The sequence below is a fragment of the Condylura cristata genome, unplaced genomic scaffold (genome assembly GCF_000260355.1).
Source record: "Condylura cristata isolate star-nosed mole 26May11 unplaced genomic scaffold, ConCri1.0 scaffold00009, whole genome shotgun sequence".
Classification (NCBI taxonomy): Eukaryota; Metazoa; Chordata; class Mammalia; order Eulipotyphla; family Talpidae; genus Condylura; species Condylura cristata.
The window spans coordinates 22,070,315-22,086,492 of NW_004567110.1; positions in this window are offsets into that span (position 1 = coordinate 22,070,315).

Genomic DNA, 16,178 nt, shown 5'->3' on the forward strand with positions numbered 1-16,178 from the left:
AAACAGCAGAAAAAAATAGTCTGAAACTTAGTATTTATTAAAAAAAAAAAAAAAAAAAAAAAAAAATTGAGGAACAGATGAAGATACAATACCATTAAGAACATTTAAAAATAACCTATCGACATAAACTAATCCATAGCTCACAAGCATATTTACAAACAGGTCATCTGTCATCTGATTCAGTAGGTTGCTTGGGTGAGGGTAGTGGGAAGTGGGTGGGGTAGAGAATGAAGATGAAGACGGATCAATAAGCAAATCTGAAGACGAGACTGGCAGCACCGTCAGTGCGGTAAGGTTCAGACACACAGGGAAGGGAGGCAAAGGAGGGAGGGATGGAAGGAAGAGAGCAAAAAGCGCCTATCACTGATGCTATATAAGATTTCAACAGAACTTCAGTCTCAGTAAATCGAGTGCACAAAGAAGAAATATAGAGACTTAATGTAATAAAGTCTAAATGAAGAGCGGTAACTGGTTTTCTATCCTACAAAGGAAAGAAACATTTTCTCAAGGGACATTTGCTACATTGCTCATTTCCTCAATTTAAAACTTAAAAATCTGTAATTCTCCATAATATGAAATATTAAAACACACAATAAAATGAAAAATATATATATTCCAACAGCGTGGAATTAAAAATCAACTTTCTACCCATAAGAACAAAGAGAACATATGAATTTAACAGCTGTAGGCAATTTAGAGAGTAACAAAAATGATATTACATTGCAAAAGTATAGAATGGCAAAGGTATAGTAAAGTATACCTCTGTATCCCAAATTTAATTAACTGGTTTTTAAAGAAATGGAACAAAGGGCCTTTTATGTAGGTAGCTATAAAAATTAATAAAATATAAAGAATTCAGTATAAAATCGTAAGTCAAAAGGATAAAATCATATGTCAAAGGATAAAATCATAACTTATTAAGCAATAAAACTAAATAGATATATACAATTTTAGATATGTAAACATATTTAGAGACAAATTTGTATTCATTTAAGGAAGATAAAACAGACTGAAGTTAGAAATTAATAGCAAGAATAAGAAAACCGATTTGCTAATGTAAATGCTCCAAGTTGACCTAAACATGCAAACAATAAGTAAAAAGGAAATATTTTTTAACTATAAAAAGATTGTTTTACATAAAATCTTTAATACAAGATATTTTTATCAGTGAATTTTGTTAAGCCTTCAGGGAGGATATTTTCTAGTGTTTTATGAAATATAGATTTGAAACTGTAATGCAAGAGGAATTTATAGTTTAGATATTGTTAGATTTCATAAACTATCAGCCATATAAGAAAGACTATTATCTTCTAATGAGACTGAAAAAGCAATTGCAAGAATATCACAGATTTCAACTTACTGTAGTAGTTAAAGCATAATTTCCATTCAAATGGGAATCAGTAAAAATGCCCACTTTCATCTAAATTTCTCCTTTGTTAACTATAATAAAAGAACAAATCAGAAAACCAAGATATAATAGAAATAAAAAATACCTATTTCCACAATTTTCTAATTATAAAACTCATAGGAATCAACTGAAGCCCCACAAGAACTTAAAAAAATTACTTCAGTAAAGTAGAAATTACTCTTCTAAGTAAATAACCATCACACTAACTTAGTAGGGAAAGTACTAAAATATAACTAGAATTGCCATACTAAGAAATATATTTAGTGTAAATAATTTTACAAAAGAATGAAAATTTGCATTAAATGAAGACAATGAACTAGTCCCAGAAAATATTGAAAGTATTTTTCCCGAAAAAACAGTTTTTCTGCAGTAAATTTAGGTTAAAGATTAACATGTATTTAAATGCACCTGTAGTATTAAATGCCTATTAAGTATCTTATTAAAAAATCAGGTTATGTGCACCCCCATGTGCTGCTTTATTTACAATAGGAAAGACATGGAATCAACCCAAATGCTCACATGTAGATGACTGGATTAAAAAGATGTGGTACATATACACAATGGAATAATACTCAGCAAGCAAAAAAGATAAACACATGCCTTTGCAACAATATGGATGGAGCTGGAAGGGATCATGCTTAGCAAAATAAGCAAGAAAAAGAAAAATACCAGATGGTTGCACTCATAGCAGGAATATAAAGGACCAGCCGAGATAATAATAAGAATAATGAACAACTATATACCAGAGACACTTTACAGGGGTGGAATAGGGAATGGGATCAAAAACGGGGGGTTGGGGAGGAAAGTACACTGGATTATGGTGATGGGAAGCCCACAGGGATTACAACTGCGATGGAAAAAGGCACAAAATGATGTAATAAACTATTATATATCGAGGCTAGAGTCATGCTTGGGTATCACCTATTGCCTCAGTGTGCTAGAGTCCTTGAAGAACAACTACTGACCTTATTCGCTGACTATAACCTTTGTGGTGTAGTCAGTCACCAGGTTGGTGACAAATGATTGGGGGGAAAAATAAAAATAATAAACTATTATCAAAAAAATAATTAAAGATGTTTAGTTCTAGGAAGAGTTGAAAATGAGAGGAAGAATACCCAATCTAGGTTATTAAGGACAAAAATGTCAGTGTAGTTAGTGGGGCCAGAATAATTTAAGCTACTACAATTTACCTATCCTGTGTTATTTCTTTTGGAAATTTGAAAATTATAGTTCAAATCATGGAAGAACTACACCAAATACAGATTTTAGTAAAGTGAATACTGGAGTCACCAAGGAAAGTTGAACCAACAGCCTACAAAAATGACCATAACAAAGAAATCTGCTGGAGGACATACAATCCCAGGAATTCTGCATGCCCTAACAATGAACAGCAGATGGTACAAAGTCCAAAGAACATCAGCAAATAAAATAACCAATGGTTTCAATCAGTTGAAAAACTGGAATGTTAGCTCCAAATCCTATGTAAACCAGTTTCCAGAGAGAATTTTTTTCTTTTTAAGTGAAAACATATTTGCATTTAGATGGCACATTTCTTCCAAGGCTTTCAAAGTATTTCCATGGATGGGTAAGTTTTTCTGTTTTATGAGTTATCTAGACAGATCACTTTCGAATTGGTGTTGTGTTGTTTTTATGATAAATGTAGAATACTTATTTCAGGTATATTGCTGTTTCTAGGATTGGGGTGTAATAATGACCACTTATAACACTTCTCTGTTCATGTCAAATTAATATATGAAAGTGCTATAAACTACATAGAAATGGACCAACTAGGAAATAAGTTGCTGACTACATAAAATGGACAGACTATGAAATTACAGATGTGCACATCTCCATTTTAAAAAATCCATTTGTCTACTAGCTAAAGCCTTTCAGAATATGTAGGACAAAACTATGAATAGCAATCGACTATGCACAGATTAATCTAACCCATAGAAAGCCATTTACAACAATGAAATCACCTCTAATGTAGGTTATATACTAAAGTACATGAGGAGAAAACTGCATGTTGTCAAAATAACCCTCCACTAAATCAAAAAGCTACACTGTGTTTTTGGGCTCTTTCTGTCTTCAACATGGGATGAAATAGGTGCTTTTTTGTGTGGGCACCAATCATTAGCTAATATATAAAGTATACTGCAACAGATAAATGACAGATTTAATTTACAAAACTGAAAAAATACAGTTGAACTTGGCAAAGTCCAATGTTGAATAAGACAGCTCAATTTTTATAACTTAGGAGTCATTTCAGTTTTACTGAAATCAACAAAACATCTTTAGACCCTGACCTAACATTTCTTTCTCAGTTGTGCTCCCTCTTGATCTCTTGATTTCCTATTTCTTCAACTCTATTTCTCTGTCTTTTAGATTCCACATGTCCACAAGTCAAGTGCGAGTGATTCCTCTGGAGCAGAAAGGGAGGAATGCAACATGTCAGGTTTCAGTTTTAAGCAGACGTTACAAGTATGTGATAAGCTACTAAACCTCTCTGATCCTTATTCTAAAGTAGATTCAATGCCTAATGCATATGATTTAGTGTATATTTTATAACTCGTATACCTTAAGTATAGACACACAGGCAAGACACAGAGGGTGTGTGTATAAAATCCATCCATTTTACAAACAAGGAAACAAACTGAGAAATTCAACACACAATTAAATGATACAAAGTTGCCATTGACATTTTAGGGCCAGAGTTTTTCATCACTCTATATACAAAATTTAAAATTCTACATATATACTTAAAAACCATAAGACAACAGAATCTTACTATTATAGCAGTCCTACTGCCTAAAAGAGACAAGTCTGAGCTCTTGTCTTTTCTGCTTCCTGCCACGTATTTGTAAAGATTTTATGCCTGCATTACCACAGTCTGCAAATTCCCACGGCTACTTCAATGGGATGTGAGTCGTAGAAAATATGTATGAAAAAGCTAAAATAGGCCATATGGTGAGTGGAGATAAGTTGAACTTAAAACACATTAACTAGAACAAACTGTACTATTTGCTTCACATCTCTCTCATAAAACTTTTGAGATCATGTTTATAAATCACTTTAGCATCTTTCCTAAAGAGGTTTCATATTAGGTACTATATGTATCTTAAATATTCTCTCACTTTAATGGAATAAAATATATAATAAAAGTAGTATAAAAATCAGAACAACCTCTAGGCAGTGCTCTTAGTAATATTAAAGGTTAAAGCAAAAAAAAGGGCAAGTCAAAAATCAATTTAGAAAGAAAAACAATGAAAATTCTAAATTAAGTAAAGAGGAATCAAAGTTTAAATGTGCCATTTCCTTTTCATTCCAACCAGCTTACTTTTGCTTATAATAATCTTTAGGATATATACAGATCTCTCCTACGGTGCAAATGCTTTCTGAATTTAGCAATTTCACTCTTTGGCTCTGGTAAATACATAGCCAAGAAGCATGAAATTAATGAGAAATATTGAGATTCCAGATGACTCTAAATTAGTAACAATTGATGCTTCGTTTGTTAGCAGTCTTAAGGATTTGTCTGTAGTCCAGATATAACAAATTCCAAACATTAAAAATAATCACTAATACATATGTATGGATTTTCTTTCCTAATCACAAAAGCACTATGCATATACTTCTGAAAAACATTCTGCATTAAAAATAAGGCAGAAACACCAAAGTGTTCCACAATCCCCCTTGCAATAACCTCTATTTCACCTTTAAGTTCTATTTACAGTTAAAAAAAAAAAAGCTAGGCCAGTAACTGATTTAATTTGGTTTTAAATAATTTGCAACTCCCAAATCTTACTTAAGCTAAACAAGTATTTTCCAAAGTAGAAAAATTATCATTTAAAATGGAGGCATATATCCTTTATCCTGGCAACAAATACAGAATCTTCACTCAAAAATTATCAATTTAAAATATACATATTAAACATTAAAGCTGTAAGTTGCATATGTTCTAGGTGTTGCAATGGAATGAATGCAAAATTCTTTCATCAAAGACATTACAGTCTAATTGGGGGTGGGGGTATAATAAATCACACTTTTAATATAATATTTTTGAAAGGTAGAAAGTGCTTTGGAGAAAAATGAAGCAGAGTAGGAAGAAAGACTGCCAAAGAGTAAACAATGCTGCAATTTTAAATAGGATGATTAGAGAAAATTGTACCGATGAGATGATAGTTGAGAAAGGGCTGAAAAAGATAAAGAAATGAGCTGTGCCTGTGTCTGGGAAGTAAGATTTCAGGCATTTCTCATACACCCTGAGTCACTGTCCCAACAAATAAAAAAATCAAGAGATTTTAGCAAAAACTATTTGTTTTCACTGTGGCAATGTAGTACTTAAATCATTGCTTTATTCTGTTATAAATGATTATGTCCTAGTCCTTTTAAAGTATACATAAGTCTTTTACCTTTACCTGTTGATTCTCAATATCTCTTGGGAATACAGGGACAAGTCCCAAAATTAATTTTTCAGCTTGAAAAAATTTCCACATACAGAAACATATTAGATATCAGTATTTTAACATGTTTACACTCGGTTCCTGGCATGGCTCGAAGGGGCTTTTTGCAGCTGCTTCTCCATAACTGTGACACAATAGGAAGAACGATGGATCATTCACCTTCTAACCATCACCACCATGCTGGCACCTGCTTGTTTTCAGTTGGGAGGATTTGCCTCAAATTGTTTTTCTGGGCCTCCCTGGTAGTGTAGGGATTAAAGTCTCAGCTATCAGGTTATTGCCAGCTACTGTGGCATGAGTTCAATCCCAGCCAGAGAGCTGAACCACATGACAGCAGACTTCTCCTGTCTCACTGCTGCTCCAATCAGCAGTGTATTCAGTCGATCTGCCTGTTCTGCTTCCCGCTGTCTCTGGTGAATTCTGACACTTCCCTGCCCCTCTAACCTACACCCCAGTTCTTGTATGCATTAATTAAATAGTAAGTAAATAATATTTTAATGTCTTTTTCTACTTGAAAAAGATATCAATTTTTGGATCTCTCCTGTCTTCTGGACTGGGTAAAATCCAATCCAATTTTGTCTCTTCCATAGGATGTCAAAGTCTAGTTCATGTATTGTTAGCCCAGTGCCTGCATGCCTTTAGGGATTGCTCCAGTGTCTTTCCTGCATATAACCTATGCTTGGTGTAACAAACCTAGAAAGGACAAAACTGCCTCATTTTTTAGCTACAGAAAATCTCAGATGGACAGGCAGATTTCCCCCCGCACTCTCCACAGATCTAGGAGCAAAACAATTTGGCAAGCATAAAAAAGGAACATGAACAAAAATTAAGAGGACAAAATCTAAAGAGAAAATTTGTTGCTAAAAGCAGAATTTAACTCAGTTGACCTACATGGACTAGATTACATAGCCTCAGAAAAACAATGATTCAGCCAGTGAGTTCAGTCTCTGTCTTAATCAGTTTTAAAGGGCTCATATAATTATTTGAGACTTCCTGGACAATCAACTATTCATAATGTCAACTGTGCTATAAATATAATCATGGTAGCAATATCTGTCATATATCAGAGTGACAGGGATTTTACAGAACTTTTTACAGAACCAGTATGTTACATAGTAAAAAATCCCCAAAAAACAACTGCTAAAAAGGGTGAGGAGCCCTATTATATTATTGGTGGGAATGTAAATTGGTACAGTCATTGTGGAAAGTGATCTGTATTTACCCTAAAAAAAACTAAAAATGGAATACTGTATGACCTGACAATCCCACTCTCAGGCATCTATCCAAAGAACATAAAACCACCCCAAAATGATATGCTTTCCCATTTTATTGCAGCATTCTTTAAACAGCTAGGACATGGAAACAGCTTAATGCCCACTAAGGAGGCCTGGATCAAGAAGACATGGTATATCCACACAATAGAATACTTTTCAGCCACAAGGAAATATGAATGTTCCCATTTATAAGAAAGTAGGAAATATTCTAGAGAATAATGTATAGAAAGCACATCAGCATGGCAAAGGCAAGTGTCAATGCTTTTATAGATGATTCCATAAAGCAACATACTCATAGAAAGTACTGAACACAAATAAGCTAAGGAGAAAGGACCAGAGGTTTAAGGGGTAGCAGTGAGGGTGGTGGGTGGGTGGGATGGTCGGGGAGGGCTGGAGGAAAAGAAATGAATGGCCGAGCAAAGATGAGCTAATCAACAGTCTGTTTCCTAGAAGTAAGAGGAGTCTCTCTTTGCAACTGACCCTGAAACATATGATTATAGTACTATCCCTGATCATGTTCTAACCGTAAGTGCTATTAAGAAAAGGCAACCTAATAGGAAAAATTTGATAGCTCTGCTGAATGTGTAAATGTGACAGTGAATCTGTGTGTGGGTGGGTGTGGGTAGAGAGATGCTATTTCTGAGGCTCCCTACTGCCTTTAGTTCCTAGCTGAAATCCACTCGAAGGAAGGCTGCATTCCTCTTGTTCAGTTTCATGAAGTAATTGCCATCATTACCAACAGCTTAGGTGGTTTCTTGCAGTTAGAACGCACCAAGTCCTAGATAATACAGATAAAGGAAATAGGACAAGATGAATTGAAACTTGTTTCTAAAAGCTATTAGCTAAGCAACTGGGTTTGTAAGAATGGATAGATGACCTGGGTGGAAAAGTATATGACAATGTATTATACTTAATTTTTTTAATACATGAAAAAACGTAAATGCAAAATTTACAAAGATGAGGTAAATTCCAAGCAAAAATACGTAACTTCTGAAATAAGGTTAAAACTCGCTTTAGGACTCTTTGGACACCAAGGCCAATTGAAAAATATGAAAGTAGGGCAAAGGAAAGGAGATAAGGCATAAAGAGAATATTTTGTGATGAGGAGTTTTGGAGATTGTCACAGAATTCCAGAGAACCTAACGGGAACACTGGAAATTGGCCTCTCATCTCAAATCATAGTAGAGAAAGATTCTATTCAAACCACAAAGGCCTTTACTCTGTACTTTCTAACATTGGAGTCACATTAAACTAGAGAACTGGTGAAGATGGAAGGTGGATGAATGGGAAGAGGGATGGAAGGTGGATGAATGGGAAGAGGGATGGAAGGTGGATGAATGGGAAGAGGGATGGAAGGTGGATGAATGGGAAGAGGGGTGGAAGGTGTTCTGTGTAGAGGGAAAAAAAAGATGTAAAATCAGTTGACATAGTGCTTTAGAGACAGAGCTGGGATAGTTGGATTATTATTGAGGTGTGGGACATCCTAAGAGTTTGTTGGTGGAAAAGAATGTGTTTCTCATGTGACACAGCATGAGAAATCTTGTGGGTGATCACCTTTGTGCTCTTTTCTAAGGACACAAAGAAATCCTATAGTAAGAAATAAAATAGAAGTTCCTGGAGAATGTAAAAGGAGATTCAAATCACCATTTGGAGAAGACAGATGATCTCCTACATCAAGGAAACAGCAAGAAAGACGTGGGGAATCTCAAAAGAATCTGTGCAAAGAACTGCAAAACCATGTCAAGTCCAGAAGGCACAAAGCTACATGCTCAGCATTCGTATCTCACACTACCTCTCCTTTCTTCCGATGCCTCCTCAGTGACAGAGCAAACATGCACTGGAGGATAGAATGAGCCAGTGTGGGGCCCTCCCTAGTCATGCAACAGGTTAAAGGGGAGAACTAGGAAGCTATCCAGTCACTGCAGCATGAGTTTGATCCCCAGCCAGGAAGGTGACCCACATGGCATGGCAGACCTCTCCTGATCCACCCACTCAGTGTATTTCATTTGTTCTGCCTGTTCTGCTTCCCACTCTATTTCTGGTGACTCCTCTCACCACCTCCTCTGGCTTGTACCCCAGTTCTTGTATGCATAAAAAATCCTTAAAAAAATGAGACAGTATGTAGGTGATTTCTACATGCCAGGCCTTAACTGGGTGGGACAAGATGAGATGACATGATTTTTAATAGAAACAAAAGTGTCGATATCTTGTATGATATCCTTTAATTTTTGAATCATGCCTGTTTTGTGACATAAAATGACTCTGGGACAGGTATTACTTCACTCTGCTATGTAACTCAGGAAAGTTTTCCCTCCACTGAATAAAGCTGAAAGGTATATTGAGCGACAATATGTTGGTATCATCCCATGAGTCATACATACATGTTATCAGTTACACATACCTACTATGTATATGTAATCTCTTTACAAATGCTGTGGCTTTTACATTTTGAGACATCTGCAAATAATTGGGCATGCTTAATTTGAATGCTATCGTAAATGTAATCATACCCATACATTTAGGACGTCATGAGATCTCATTAAGAATAAGCAGTTGTTCTGAGTCTGCAGACTGTAGCTAACACAGCTCTTGTGTCATCACTCAGAGCCCCTGGACTCACCTACATGTTCATCTCCACTTGGGCTGAAGTTATCTACAGGCTGATAGTTTTCTCTTCTCACAATGGTACAGTGTCATCTAGTGATAGAGATAATTACCAGAAAAATGCAAACATAAATTATAAAAAAGATAAAACGGGTTCCCGCTGGGAATAAAAATGGGAAGATGAAGGTGAAAGCAGGTGATTATGGCTTTACTTATGGGCCCTGCTTTCTTTCTTCTTTAAAGTATTTATAAACAGACGTTCTCAAAAGAATGTTCTATAAAATATATGTTAGTGAGCCACAAGTACAAAGTGCAAGACAAGTATTGTGCACAAATTCAAATTTGAGTAAACTAAACTGCGCACAAGTACAGCATAAAAACTTTTGGAACTTCTCTTAAACCAATCTCTTTTATGGCAGTTTGAACTATTGTGTCCAGAGAAGGTAGCAGAACAGATGGCATCTTGGGAAGCAGAGAAAAATCTCTTCCAACCTTATCAATTTGTGGAAAGAGGAAAAATTAAGCAGTGAGAAGTGTTCAACTCCTTCACATTACAAATCAAGGCTTAGGTTGGGTTAGGAGGTATGTTTGATAGGTTGAAGGGGAACTGGGTCTCCCATTTTGTCCTGCAGAAAGAGACCCACTTGGAGTGGCCACCACACAGGAGATGTGTTTTCAGCAGAGCATTCTGCATGCATCTTTCCACAACTTCCCCCTGCAGCTTCCATACTAAGAGGTATGCAAAGGTTTTCGTGTGTCCTGTGGAGGGTGGGCCAGCCTTAACTGCTTCATTGTGGGAAACTGGACTTGGAAAGGATGACAAGAGGGGACAGGGCAGGTAGAGGAAAGGAAGGGGGCACAGGAGAGCAGAAAAGAGGGGAGAAGCACTTCCTTGAATCTGCTCTCCTCCAGTCTTTGCTGATCAGTAGGGTCACCATGAAGCTGAGTTCACCGTGGGCCCGGAATGCACATCTTGGGCTCCCATACAGAACAGAAGCTTTCCCTCCCAAACCTCCACCTACCACACCACACCTCAGAACACCCCAATGCCTAAGGAATATTGGAGAAGGCGAAGGGACCAGCACAGAATCTGGAAGCAGCACTTTTGTTCAAGAAGGGATCTCATTCACAGAAGAGGAACTTCTATAACCACCGCCATTTCACAAAATACATCCCAGAGATGTTGGGGGAACACAGTGTGCCTGTCAGAAATAAGCTCAAACACAACAGTGGTAGGAATTGTAGAAAATGACAAAAAATGGTTCCTTGATCTTGAAATCATGATGTGGGTTGAAAATCAAATTATTTTCAATGAGACTGTAAAATTTTCTCATGTTTTTTGTTAGCGTACACTCTAGAATGAAGAGAATAGGGGACCATTTCAGGGAAAGACCATCCACCCATCACTCATCAGCCCCACCCACCCCTCCCTTCCGCCAGCCCTTATTGTCTCATCTCTCTGTCAGCATCAGATCATGCATGAATATCAGAGCCTGCCAGTGGGAAAGCAATTCATCAAAAACACATAAGGTTTACATTGGGCTAATTAACTTCAAAACAAACATAAATCTTGTGAGCATGTTCTATAGAGCAGCAGAGGTGGGTGAAATGAGGCCTGTTCTCCCGGCCTCCCAGCCCGCTCTGGAACACTTCACACAGCCTGCCCATGTTTAATAGAAGATGACCAGGTTTTACTTTAAAACTGTTATTCTACACTTGATAGCAAAACAGTGACCTGAAATCTGAAATATGCAGTGATCTACTTCCACAATGCTGGGCTTAATTTTCAGTCATGTTTTCTACCTTTCTCTGAGGGATCTGACTGGGTTACTGGCAATTTCAGGACCACAGGGACCACAGACAAAAATACCTGAGCGTAACCAAGCCTGTGCTTGAGGTACCATTGAAGGAGGACTTTTAGGGGTGAGTGGTTTTCTGGCAGCTTTGCTTGCAAGAGAAATCATCTCTGCAGCGGGACCTGTTAAAAAGAACATGGGCAGGCCCTCCATGGTGGTGCAGTGGGTTAAAGCACAACACTAAGAAGCTAAAGCATGTCAGCGTGATTTCCATCCCTGCCCCTGAGATGATCCACATGGTGCAGCAGACCTCTCCTGACCTGCCCGCTGCTCTTCTCAGCAGTGTTGGCCTGTTCTGCTCCCCACTTTGTCTCTGGTTGGCCTGTTCTGTCTCCCCACTCTGAATCCTCTCACCACCCCTGCACCACTGGCCTGTACCGCTGTTCTGTATGCATTAAAAAAAAAAAAAAAAAAGCATGGGCTTTGCAGTCAAATGGATGCTAATTGAACTTCTTGGATTTTTCTCTCTCCTTGAAGGAATAAGTATTATTATTAAATGGCTTAGATTCTCAGATGCAAGCAAAAGTAAATTTTTTTTAAATTTTTTTTTTTTTTTAGATTTATTTATTTATTCATACAGAACTGAGGTACAGGTCAGAGATGCGGAGGGTGAGAGGCTTCACCAGAGACAGAGTGGGGAGCAGAACAGGCGGATCGTTGAAGTACACTGCTGAGGGGAGCAGCGGGCGGGTCAGGAGAGGTCTGCCACGCCATGTGGTCACCTCCCGGGCAGGCGGGAATCGAACTCATGCGGAAGTGGCTTTAGATTCTCAGTGCGGTGCTTTAACCCGCTGCGCCACCAGGGAGGGCCCAAAAGTAAATTTTTTTGCTCTAGTAAATTTTACGGGGGAAAAAATGACACGTAAAAGGATGATGAGATCTTTCTCCTTCTGACTTACTTCACCTACCAGATGGTGTCACTAAAATGAGAAATACCAAGTAACTGAATTAACAGTCAGATAAAGACAAGCTGAAAAATTAACCCTTGAGGCATCGATAGGTACCTGCAGAACTGAGACACCAAAGAGGGAGGAGGTGGGAGATAGGAAGAAACAGGGAGGGAGGAAGCACAGTGGTCTGTGGTGACAGGGTATGGGTGAATTGGTCATGTATGCACTATGGTGGTGATGGCTGATGGGGACACCCCAATGTTACCTCAGTTTAAAATCATTTAATTTTAAAAAATAAATGAAGGATGCTGAGTACTCAGAGTGTCCCAGGGAAGACCAGAGAACCAGGCTTAGAGGCTGACCAACTCAACAATGGCCGCCACAACAGAATCTCAGCTTGCCTCAAGGATGCTTTGACTACCTCAGAAAAAAGGGCTTCTGTTTCTATACCTACTATATTTCCTTCAGTTACAGGACATTTTTTTTCCCATAAACTTCTTCTAATCTAAGTTCCACTAGAAGCAGTTGTTCCTTCTCCCAACATGAAAACAAAATTCTGAGTTTGATAAACCACCATCCTCCTTAATTGGAGAATTGATTGCCTTTATTACTATCCATATGCGACTGTTTTCAATATGACAGAAAAACTCTGGCTTGAATAAAGCATGTTTTCTGCCTTCTTCACTTAATACAAAAATTAAGCTATGTAGACAAGTTAATGTTTTAGTAAGAGTCCGGCTAGTCATTCAATGCATCTTCAGTCATTTCTTTATGTGATGAGTATTATGCTGGGAATAACAATAGTTACAGGTATAAGGTATTTGCCATGATCCAAGTCTTGGCACTTGTCAAGTCTCTGAAACAAGGTATTCAGATAGTTTCTGAGACCCTGACTGGGTTGAGTGAGAAAGAGTGTTGCAACTGATCCATGTTACTTTTGAAAAAAGAAGGAAGAATGATGAAATATACCAACACATGTCTCAGAGATGACTGCCTTTTAGGGGCCTTCCTAGAGATGTAGGGGTTATCAGTGACATCACCAGAAGGGCATGCCATTGCTTAGGTATGATCCTTGATCCCTAGCCAGGGGGATCAGCCAGGAAGCTGACCAGCCTCTGGTGCAGGAGACCTCACCTGGCTTGCCCACTGCTCCCCTCAGCAGTGTATTTCAGTTGGTTCACCTGTTATGCTCCCTACTCTGTCACTGGTGAATCCTCTCACCCCCCACACCTCTAGCCTACAACCCATTTCTTTTATGCATAAGTAAACTACTTAGTTAAATATCAAGCAAACTGCCTTTAACCAGCAATCCTCAACTGTAAGTAGGAGGAAGATGAGAAAATCAAGGGGAAGTTTGCTGTTCCTGTCAGTCAACTATAAATACTTCTGAACAGAAGGAATAAGGTTGAAATTAAGAAAGAAGATATATTTAAAAAGCAGATATACATCTCATCATGGAAGAGCCTATGGTTCCTGATTTAAGGCAAGTGTATGTTGCAAGAGCACTGAGTTGCTTGCGTAAAGCAAGGTACAGATGAACTAACTCAGTGAAGGGTTTTATTCTCCAGGGCAACTAATGGACAAATCATGGACATATTTTCTTCTCTGAATCTTATGCTACTCATCTCTCTAGAAACTAGATTATATAACATACATTTTGGCAAAGTTTTCTAAATTATAGATTAGTATATTTAAGTGGGAACATTATATCAATCACCAGTTAAAAGATAGACAATACATTGTTTTTGCAAAAGAGTTTAGAATTTAACAAGCCCCTTTCTTATCATTATAGATCTCCTGATAAAATTTTTGAAGATACACTTTTTCTTGGTAATTATGATTTAAAAAATTAGTGTCAACACTTTAAAAAGCATAATGTCAATGTTGCATGATCTTTAATTTTTAAAGTCAGTTATTTCATTCTCAATAGAAATCAGTGTTACTTCCAAACATGCAGAGTAGTTTATAATCGGCACATTTGACATCCATTTGTGTTATGAAATGTTTGTGTTTCCACAATTTATTTACTAATAATTTACTAATGAAGTAAACACATGATGGACCAAATTCCCACCTTATTCAACCATTAAAACTTACTAATTTTATTAGAAAGATATTATTTTCTAGACAAGGCAACAAAAAATTAGAGGAGGAGGTAATTTGCCATAGTAACTCTGAATGCTTATCTCTCTACCTCTGAAATTTGGGGGTGGGTATAAAATTACAATATAAATACAAAAGTAATTCAAGATGTTCTGAACCATAGTAAATCAGAATTAAGCAGACCATGCAGCAAAGCTATTTACACAACATAGCATTTTTTGGCCATCTGGATCATCTTTAAACTAGACCAGGCAACACGATGAAACACACAGGCACAAGCACAAGGCCACATGTAGCAAAGCCAGCTCTCACCTCAACACTGTGTGGCCCCATGACTAAAATAACATTAAAACAAAGCTTTCAAGAAAAAACTGTTCCATTGAAAACGTTTTTGAAAGGATATTGTATCTAGAGTACACATTAAGGAAAATACAATCACAATAAAATCTTAAAATCCTACCACATAAGTAAACACTCTTACATTTTGGTGCATTTTTCTCCACCTGTGGATAGTGCACAGTAATCATGTGTTCAGATGCTACATGTAAGCTTAGATATCAAGGTCCAATTGTACGGCAATAACTTCATTCTCACCTGAAAATATTTCTGGCTTCACAATATTTCATAGCATGGATCTACAAGGTTCTTTACCCACTCATCCTTTAATAGTCTAATCCTTTCTTAGAGTTTTAATCCTTTACCAGGATCAACAGAATGATGATGAATCTCAGCGCTCCCCCTCACCTGCTCCCTCCCTCATGGTAAGCCATAAACTGGTGTCAGTGAGGAAATTCAAACCGCACAAACCCATCCCAGCCCTATTCCCCAACAATCAGAAAAACAAAGCCACTTGTCCCTCATTTTGTTCAAAACATCCCAGCCTGCCCCACCGTTTGTGTGATAAACCTCAACTTTCATCCTCCTCCTCATCGTCCAAGCCAAATTTGAGGGAATGCCGCCCTCCACAGAGGCACCACCATGCTGTAAGAAGTGGGTTCTAGGTGAGTGAGGCCCCCCCACCACTTGAGTATCTCTCTCCCCTTCTTCAGCTTGCCAACTGGCTCACCAGCCAGAGGCAACCAGGCACTGAGTCTGCTGCCTGCCAACAAGCATGGGCCTCAAGTTTTGTCGCTGCCTGATGGTAACATAATTTTGAGCTGCCTACACACCACTGCATTTTCAGGATCCTCTCAAGCCTCCATGACAAACAATGTACCCAGGTCACACGTTTGAATAACTGACATGTAGGGACAGAAGCATCTGATTGGGCTTTGCCAAAGTCAACCTGGACTGAGTCTTGACCAAGACCTAGCCATGTAGCTCAGAGCTAATGATATCTAGATTGCAGCTGAATCTATAGCTCAAGGCCATCTCATACTGTTGCTTACAAACTGGGCCACTGAATTGTGTTCTATACCAAAACAGGCCTGGAATCTATCCAAATTGCTCTAGAAGAGGCATCTCATTAGTAGTCCCAGAAAATCCATTGCTGTAGAGATTTCAGCAACCTCCTCTCAGGCCTCCTGGAGATGCCCCCATGGGCTTTTGGTTATGGTCAGAGTTGTCCATGTGATTCTGGG